Source organism: Lactuca virosa, chromosome 2, assembly GCF_052849685.1.
Source record: "Lactuca virosa cultivar CGN04683 chromosome 2, Lactuca_virosa_CGN04683_v6, whole genome shotgun sequence".
NCBI classification, from domain to species: domain Eukaryota; kingdom Viridiplantae; phylum Streptophyta; class Magnoliopsida; order Asterales; family Asteraceae; genus Lactuca; species Lactuca virosa.
In genome coordinates, this window is record NC_136427.1 from 269,737,962 (window position 1) to 269,747,389 (window position 9,428).

Below are 9,428 nucleotides of genomic sequence, written 5' to 3' on the forward strand. Positions count from 1 at the left end.
TGTTCTTTAAAATTTAGACATAAATAAGTTTCTTTTCCACATATAGACATGCATTCCGCGGAACTACTTCCGAAGGCTTTGCGAAATTAACTTTAGCCCCGATAAATCAATACGGCAAAAAAATAATAATAATAAATAAAAAAAGCTGAAGAACAATTCCGCGGAGCTCCCTCCACCGCGGAATGAACTTATGCTCCAAGGAATCGATCCGTCTATTTCACATATGTCCCTGCTTAATTTACCATATTGCTAATTTGACGGAACATAAATTTATTCCGCGAAGCAAAAGTTCAATCCTCAAAGATAATCCAAGAGGAATGCATCTCGATATATGGAAAAAAAAGACTCTTTTATGTCTAAATTTAAAAAAAAAAACGATCATCATCCTTATTTTCATCCCTCCTTTGGCTAGCTTGGCTCTTTTACTGCATTTCAAATTCTTAGACACACGCACATTCCCACCTTCTTCTCCTTTCGTAGCGCTTCAAATCGGTCGTTTCTCCCTACGCAGGTGCGGTTTTTCTTCACTTCTTTCTTGCTCCGATCCCTATTACCTATCACTGCTGAAATTATCGTGTATTTTTGTCATATACTTCTGACTGTCAGGCTCTTAGATCTTGTAAAAACCCTAGAGATGGAGTGGAATGAACGAACCCTACAGTTTCTGAGGCGATGTTCCTTCGATAAACTCTCCAATAAAGCAAAAACCCGCTGCCGTGCCTCATCTGGTAACCCTATTCCCGATGGTTAAAAAGAGCATATCATGACTCTAATAGTGTCTCTCATACACATCAATGGACATTGGTCCCATTCTCCCAGTTTTGATGACAAATAATTTTGGGGCATTAGAGAAAGCCCAATTCAGAGGATAATCAGTATACACGTTCTTCATATTGCTGATATATCCTCTGAGCTCAAATCTCTCTTCTCAATTCCCTGTCAGGTTCCAGTTAATTATAAGTAGATACGTTTCTCCACCTAATCAATCTCTACTTGTCCAGCTATCCATTTTTTACAATCTTGCTATATTATGATTTATGAAGCTAAGATTCTTATCTTGTTGTGTGTTTCATGACTGACAATGTTTGATTTCCAAACTTTTGGCTATGACTGTATTTTTTTTTTTTTTTGCTTAACAACTTATACATAAATCTGCTACTTGTCCTTTTATTAGACATGCTGTATGATGGATCAAAATAATAAATATTCAATGGATAAAACCAATCTAAGATATTTCAAGTTCCATTTGATCTTTGATTTGGTTGGATTGCATTGGATTGGATTGGTTGACAATATCAAACACGGATAATTGGATTGGATTTTTTTCTATAGGATGTTAACCGATGGAGAGCCTTACAACCCAAAGATAAATCAACACCTTCCATTTCAGAGAGAATTATTTTAACCTACGTCAGAGATCAATTTCATTTGTTTATGGTATAATTAAACAGTAAATGGATTTGTAGTCACGTTGTGAATGTTTTAAAAAAATATGTGTTGAACACTGTTTCATCGGTGGGAATTGCTTTTATATGTACGTGTTGGCTTCAACATGTATATTTCTTAGTTAAGATTGTTTTGTGAGGATTTTCTGTATTCTTTGATTTGTTTATGCTAGCTTATAGCTTTTACTTTCTTTTTAACAACAAACTCTGTAATTGTTATTTGTTTGTTAACCTTGATTTTTTCTTATATAAAATATTTGCATATTAGTCTTGCAATCTAAGACAAGAATAAACTGCCACATCTAATGAGATGGATGGATTATATTCAGGCAATTGTATTTCTATTCTTTAAGATATCATGTACTTTCTAAATATTTTTCTTGGTACAAACTTTCTACCACATAATAACAACCTACTTTAGGTTATTTCCCCATCTTATGTATTATTTTTTTTTTCCATCTTTTTAAGCAATGCAACTTTTTTTTTTCCGTCCATTTTAGGCAGCATACCTTAAGGCACTAACTTGATGAAATCCAAATTATGTTGCCATTTTGCGTAAAACAATAAAAAGATTGACAAATATTGAGTATATTGGTATTTAGCGTAAATAAATACATTACCTTGACTACTCATAGTTGTATTTATGAAGTTGAGTTTATTGTGTACATAGAAAAAACTAAAACCTTTACTGTACATTGTGTTTTATGAATAAATAAATCTTAATCACATAAACCCTCGAAACAATCTAAATTAAATAAATAAACAAAGTAGTAATTATTGATGGATTAAATTAGATTAACTATTGTAACGATAAGTCAACATTTATATACATTTTGGTAGATTTATGTGAGGGTTCTTGATATTATGGGAAATCAAACGAACGATCTCGTTGACATGATAAACAAAATTTAAACATCAATAGTTACCCAAGTAAATAACAGCTCCGGTCTCAGTTGCTAGGGTAGAATTGGGTTCTTTTAAATTTTTAATAATATGAAGATTTGGTGTATTTTTCTTTTGGACTACAAGAAAACCGGAAATATGATTGTGATTGTTGATGATTAACTTGACGATGCTGGTTGAAGCTATGTATGTTGTATTTTTGATGATTTTTATTTTTATTTTTTTAAGTTGTTAACAATATGATTTGAATCATGGTTATTTTTATTTAATTTATGGAGACAAAGATATATTGTTTACGAGATGATTTTTTCAATGTGTTCAGTTAGTAAAACTTATTTTTATATAATGTATAATATATAGATGATAGTTGTTTTTTTAAAAAAAAAAAACTTTAATATCTATTTACTACAATATAATATATAAAATTTAGCTTGATGATGTTGTAAAAATTACGCATTATATGCAAATTTAGATTGGGGTATTTTAGTCATTGCCAATAACTTTCACTAGAGTTGTTCGTCTTTTGTTACCTACCAAACTGTCCAAACATAAAAAATTAATGATTCATTACATTCCAACAAAATAATCAACCATGTCAATGGAATCACGATGAATTGTTCTATTATCTTGTCCATTTCATTCTTTTTCATCATTTTTTCATCATATCAAATAGACCCTTAGAATAAACATAACGTAAAGAAGAGAAATCATGAACATTGATCTTAAAATTAAAAGAAAATGAAATTATTATTTAAATAGAATGACCACGACTTCACCGCTTTAATTACTATAAAAAAGACGACTCATATGGTATATTCACATGTAAATATTACATGTTATATTTGCATTTGGATATTACGTGATATATTTACATGTACATATTACATGCATATTCAGTTTATATGATAGATATTCAAATGTGAATATATCTTTTATACATTACATTGTAAATTTACATGCGAACATTACATATAATATTAGTTCATAATAGTAGTGATCGGTTCATATTTGAAGTTTGTGTGATATATTCACATGTGGTATATTTACATGTAAATATTACATAATATATTTATTTGTGAATATTTCATGGTATATTTACATGTAAATATACTTTTTATTATGTTACTTATTTTTGTTGGTAGTGGCGGTGGTGCTGGTGATAGTAGAGGTGGTAGTGGTGGTGTAGGTGGTGGCAGAGGTGGCGAAGGGGTGACGATGGTGGCGGTAGAGGTAGTGGTAGCAGTGGTGGCAGAGGAGGGTGTTGTCTAATCCATTAGCAAAACAAAAATTCAAAAAAAAAACACTAAAAATGAATATATATATATATGTATATATATATATATATATATATATATATATATATATATATATATATATATATATACACACACACACACACACGCACACTACAAAAAAAAAAGTTTTTGCAATCCTAAGCTTGCAATCAGCCTAGACCGAAACGACTAGGATCCATGATTGTATTGATTTTGATTTTCTTCATACTTCTTTTATAACTATCTTTTATAAGTGACAAAATTGCAAAAATGGTCTCTATGGTTGTCAAAAATATATGGTTTGGTTCAAAAAAGTTTGGTAGTGCATAAGTGGTCTGATTTCGAATCTTCTTAGTGAATTTGGTCCTTGTAGACTTAAAATGAATTTTATGCCCTTATGATTTCTTTTTTCTAGTTTTTTTAATTGTTATAATACTTAAATTATTTAAAAACTTATAAATTAAAAATCAGGCCCACCCACCACATTCGTCACTGTCATCTCTCCCCCTACCTAAACCATTATCGTCGAGAACCAACAACTCCTTCTAAACCAACCGGAAAAGCACCACCTCTGCCACCGGAGTAAAGTATCACCACGTTCTCCACCGAAAAAAAACACTCTTCAAAACCATTTATGTAACATTTGGATCCTAGAGGTATAAAACTTAAAGTAAAATAAGATTTTGGATGGGTCACGATGTGAGGGAAGCACCGTCATGTCGTGACATGGCACCGATAAACGGGAAGGATCATTTAAGTGTCACGATGTAACACTATGTTGGTCACGACATGACACCTGATCAGGGGAAAACCCTAATTTTCGGACTTGGACCCTATTTAAAGGATGTGAGGGGCTAGGAACTTTGAGCTCATTTTGGTGATTTGAATTACTTTTGAAGGAAAAAAAGAGCTTGAAAGTGTTGTGAGCATCTTGGCAAGCATGGAACTTCATTTTTGGGCATCTCTGGACCTTTGTAGTGTCCAAGATCCAAACTATATGCTTCTAGGTTGCTAGATCTAAGTCTTTGTCCTTTTATCTTCAAGTTAGAGCAATTTAAAGTGATGGGATTCCATAAAGTTGGCACTTTTATGGATCCTTGAGGTCCTTTGAGTGTTATATGGTTCAGATCTGGTATTTGATTGTGTATTAGACCCATGCATGTGAACTTTGGTGATATTTCTCCATGTTTGACCTAGTTTGAGCCTTAGACTCAAAATGAGCATGCATGGCTAAAAAACATCGATCTTTAGGTGGTAATGGATGTTAGGAAGCCTTCTGGAAAGACTGGATGAATGGCTTAATGGATTGAGAGTTGAATCCATTAAGTTGAGAAATCCCGTTTTCACGACGTGACAGCTTCTTCGTCACGACGTGACGACTGGGAATTTCCTGATTGTTTTGGACAAATCTTGTCGCGATGTTACGATAGTTTGGATCGAGCCTGATTTGGTTGGGTTAGATCGTGACTGAGTTGGGACCGGGTTGAGTGCGTTTCTCATGACGTGACCATGGGTTGGTCACGACGTGAGGGTCAACTAATGGAAATGTTGACCGTTGACTTTGACCTATAGCGTTGACTTGTTGACCTGGGTTGACTATTGGTCAAATTGCTAGTTCTAGAGTATAGACTAAGGTTGGACCTTATTTGATTCGATAGGTGTGTTGTAGCATCGGTTGCGTGTCGGTTAGCTGTAGTTTACCTGACTTCGTGAGACGGGTGAGTGTTCTTACTATATTGTGTATGATGTTAGTTGTCTTTGTGATACTTGCATGGAATACCATGAAGGTAGCCTGGCAACTGTATGAAAGACCATGGGGGTAGCCCATGACAATTGCATGAGAGACAATGGGGGTATCCCATGACACTTGGATGTCAGACCATGGGGGTAGCCCATGGCATTTCAAGGGAAGACCATGGGGGTAGGCCATGGCAAATGTATGTATGGTATGTGGTACTTTGGGGACATCACTAAGCTTTCTGCTTACGGTTTTGTGGTTTGAACATTATTAGGTACTTCCTGTCTAAAGGGAAGGGCTCGGCTTGATTGCATAACATTCCTCGTGATGATTTTCCACATGGATGATTGTTATTTTACTCAGATTATTATGATGAATTTTACTATGATAGATTTATGAAACAAATACTATGTGAATTTGGTGATTTATAAAAGAAAATTTTTATTCAAAATTCTAGAATGTTATAAGTTGGTATCAGAGTTTTGGTTTGAGGGATTCGGTAACACTCTCGGGTGTGTCTATACTCAAACTGAGGAATTGATAATCTTTTTCAAAGAAAAATAATTTTTCTAAAAATATTTTTGGTAAAGAAAGGGGTGGAATGCGTGCAATCAGTTGAGCTCAAGAAAGTGATTCCCAAAATACTCATACATTATTATTAGGATTAGTATTTTATTATGTGAGTTTCATGCTAGATTAGGTCTAACGATACCTCCAGGAGTTGCATGATAGAATTTCCTGATTTGTGTGATGCCTAGTAGCCTAGGAAGATTAGATGCGATGTATCACTTGGGATCTATATTAGCAAGATAATTGCTAAGTGTATATTTAAAAATTGTATATGATTAGGATCATATAGCCCTAGAATGATTGATTTAGCCTTATTTTATGTTCCTTGTCTGGTTGTGGGCGTAGGATAGATTCATTTATTCGACAATCTATTTGATCCCATATTGTGTATAGTTTTCATGCATAAGGCAACCAACAATGTTGGTAGAAGTTCCTTGTATCGCAGTAGCAAGTGAGGTGAGGATTCCTAGGAAAGCCTAGGGAATGCTATAATGGGTTATGTATGATGTTTAGCATAGGGATTTTGTGTGTTGTCATGGTTACGTGACTTAGAAGATTCAGGATGATTCTTAAGGAAAGTACGAATAGGTGTGGAATGTGGTATTTGGGCCCGTACTACTGAAAGCATAGGATTCGTACTTGAATCAAGGAAAATCACGGAGATCCTAAGGAGTTTGTAGTATGGGAGTTTCCTCAAGAATATTCTGATCGTTTATATGTTGTATTTCAGTATGGTAGTGAGCACTCGAGGAGTAGGTTCTGGTTCTGGATCTGGTGTCGAACCGAGTTCATCACGTCTGAGATCACTTGCGGTATGTAACGCCCCGAAAATACTAAGTAAAAATTTTATTTTTAATTAACCAAAACCGACATCCATTTGTTCGGATAAAAGATAATCAGAGTATTATAATGTATCTTCAAAACATCAATGACAAATTAGATAGATAGTGCGGAATAAACTCCGGGGTATGCAATGCGATCAGGCCTAACTCTTCCTGTTCGAACTAGAAGTACCTGCAGCATGTAAACATAAACCGTAAGCACAAAGCTTAATGAGTTCCCCAAAATACCACATAGCATATAATAACGAGCCCAACCCAACATATATGCTTTCGGGCCCAACCCATCAAACATACGTAAACATGCAAGATTCACAAAGACAGTCTGACATCCTATAGTACAGTGAGAAAACTCACTTTGCTAATGTAGTCAAAATCCAACAACTCACAGACACAGTCAAGTAACGGGTGCTAAACGCCACCTAATCAATCATACAAGATGAAACCTTAATTCACTTTCTAAATTATCAATTTGACCCAAAAGTCAACTCGGGTCAAATTCAACAGTCAACGTCCAAGTCAAGGTCAATAATTAATCATCAACAGGCCTCCATATCGTGGCCTCCCTTCGGATACGTCGTGGTCGCTAAAAGACAAAATAGACGGGTTGATCCCCAGTCGCCACGTCGTGTTAGCTTAAAGGCCATGTCGTGGAAACTGGGTCTCAACACATTAACGAGTTAACTTGTTTTCTCCTAATCCCAAGAGCTCTAAAGCTCAGATCCGATCCTCCCCAAGGTATTTATGGATAAAGTTTCCAACTTTATCCATTAAGACGTTCCAAAAAGACATAATCTCTAAACCTAGGTTCTTTAAGGACATCAAAAAGCATGACTTATCCATTAAGCTCTTAATCACCAAAGAATCACACCCATGCTTTCCAGAAAGCTTTCCTTCACCAAATTCATCATAAATGTGGGTGCTTTATGGACATGCATGGCTCTTCCATTTTAGGTCAAAATAAGGGAGAAATTAATCATAACTTATGCATGGCACCAAATACTCCAAGAAACTCCAGATCTAGGACATATAATGTCAGAGTAAACTCAAGGATCCATAAAGTTGCAAACTTTATGGAATCCCTTCAACCAAGCTCGAACCCATTAAGTTTTCATTTTAATCAAGACTTTACATGTTCCAAAACTTGAGGGCAAGTTTTGTAAACTTCCAAAACTTTTCATTTCTTATAACTTATGAATTAATTGAGTAATAAAAATGAAGACTCTTCATTTTTATAACTCTTGTGTTCTTTTAATGGCTTTAATAAAAGTGAGACTTTTGGTTTTCCATAACTTGAGGACAAGTTATGGACTCCATTAAAACACATTATGATCATGAATTAAACTACCATGAAGGTTACAAACAATTCCTATGATCATCTAATCTTCATAAGTTCAAGAACATGAATATGAACACTTTCAAGAATCAAAAATTACACTTAAAAAAAACTTGTAATTTTAATAATTGCCATTGTAAATGGATTAGCATAAACATTACACCATCTAAAACAAGCTTTAAAACATCAAAACAGTTTAGGGTAATGTTTCTAGTCCATTTCCAGCAACAAATGTGCAAACTTTCATACAAGCAGAAAACAGAAAAACGATTTTTTTTCAAGCTGTTTGCACACAAAAAAAAAAACAACAAACAAACCTAGGCTCTGATACCACTGATGGGTTTTGAGCATTCTAACACTTCCTAAGTGTACATGCAACCCTAATAACCTTGGATCTATGTTTGTCTAATAATCATGGAAAGTTGAATTCCAAGGTTATATTCCTATCTAGCATACATGGGGAACATTTTTAACTTGAATGAAAGATAGAATAACTTACCTTGTTGTTGATTATGATCCTTGAAACCTTGTGAGCCTAGCACCCCAAGTGTGATGCCTCAAATGCTTCACACAACACCAAATGCAAAGGAGTAAACTTTGAGAGAATCTTACACTTGCAAAATCGGCTCTAGCCCTCTTGTTTCTTAGTGTCGCCTATTTTGGTGGAGAATGGGTTTCTTATATAGTGTTGACACATCTAGGGTTACACCATGTAAACGCTAATGTGTCATGACTCTTTATTTCCATGACCCATGGGTTTGTAACTCCCATGGAGCATCCTATGGGTGGAACCCAACTTGATAATCCATGGAGCCTCTTAGCCCACTATATAAGATATGGAAGATTTACATAATCTACCCATATATTTAATTAGTTATCTTTTGATCAATTAATTAATTCTAAATTAATTCTTGATCAAACTAATTAAATAATATTATTAATATATTAGAACTTATAATATATTAATAAACCATAAGTGTTATTTCTCTCATTTTAGTTTATCCAATTGCATGGTGCCATGCAACCCAAATGGACCATGCCGGGTCGGGTCAAGTACATACCAGAAATAGTTATGGACTTAGACACCTTATCCAACAGACACTTTCAAGAGCAGATAATACCCAACCTGAAACTCGATGTCAGAACGTCGTCAATCTGCGTAACTCTTCTAATGTCTTTGCGCAGTCTACAGCTGACCGCACACCTGCATTATCAACTCGGTAGTCTTGAGTACTACTTCAGTACTCCCGATAACTCGTTATCTGACCTTTCCCCAACAAATAGCGATCTAATATTTCCTCCCATAAAGCATCTCGAAAAGAG

At 34.7% G+C, this 9,428-nt stretch overlaps 1 long non-coding RNA gene across 1 annotated transcript; it reads left to right on the plus strand.

Moving 5' to 3' along the window:
- Window positions 1-308: 308 nt before the first annotated feature.
- On the plus strand, window positions 309-1,557 carry LOC145156982 (uncharacterized). The gene is made up of 3 exons (XR_013737021.1): window positions 309-511; window positions 607-728; window positions 1,333-1,557. It is a non-coding gene; the product is annotated as an uncharacterized LOC145156982 (long non-coding RNA).
- The last annotated feature ends 7,871 nt before the right edge of the window (window positions 1,558-9,428 follow it).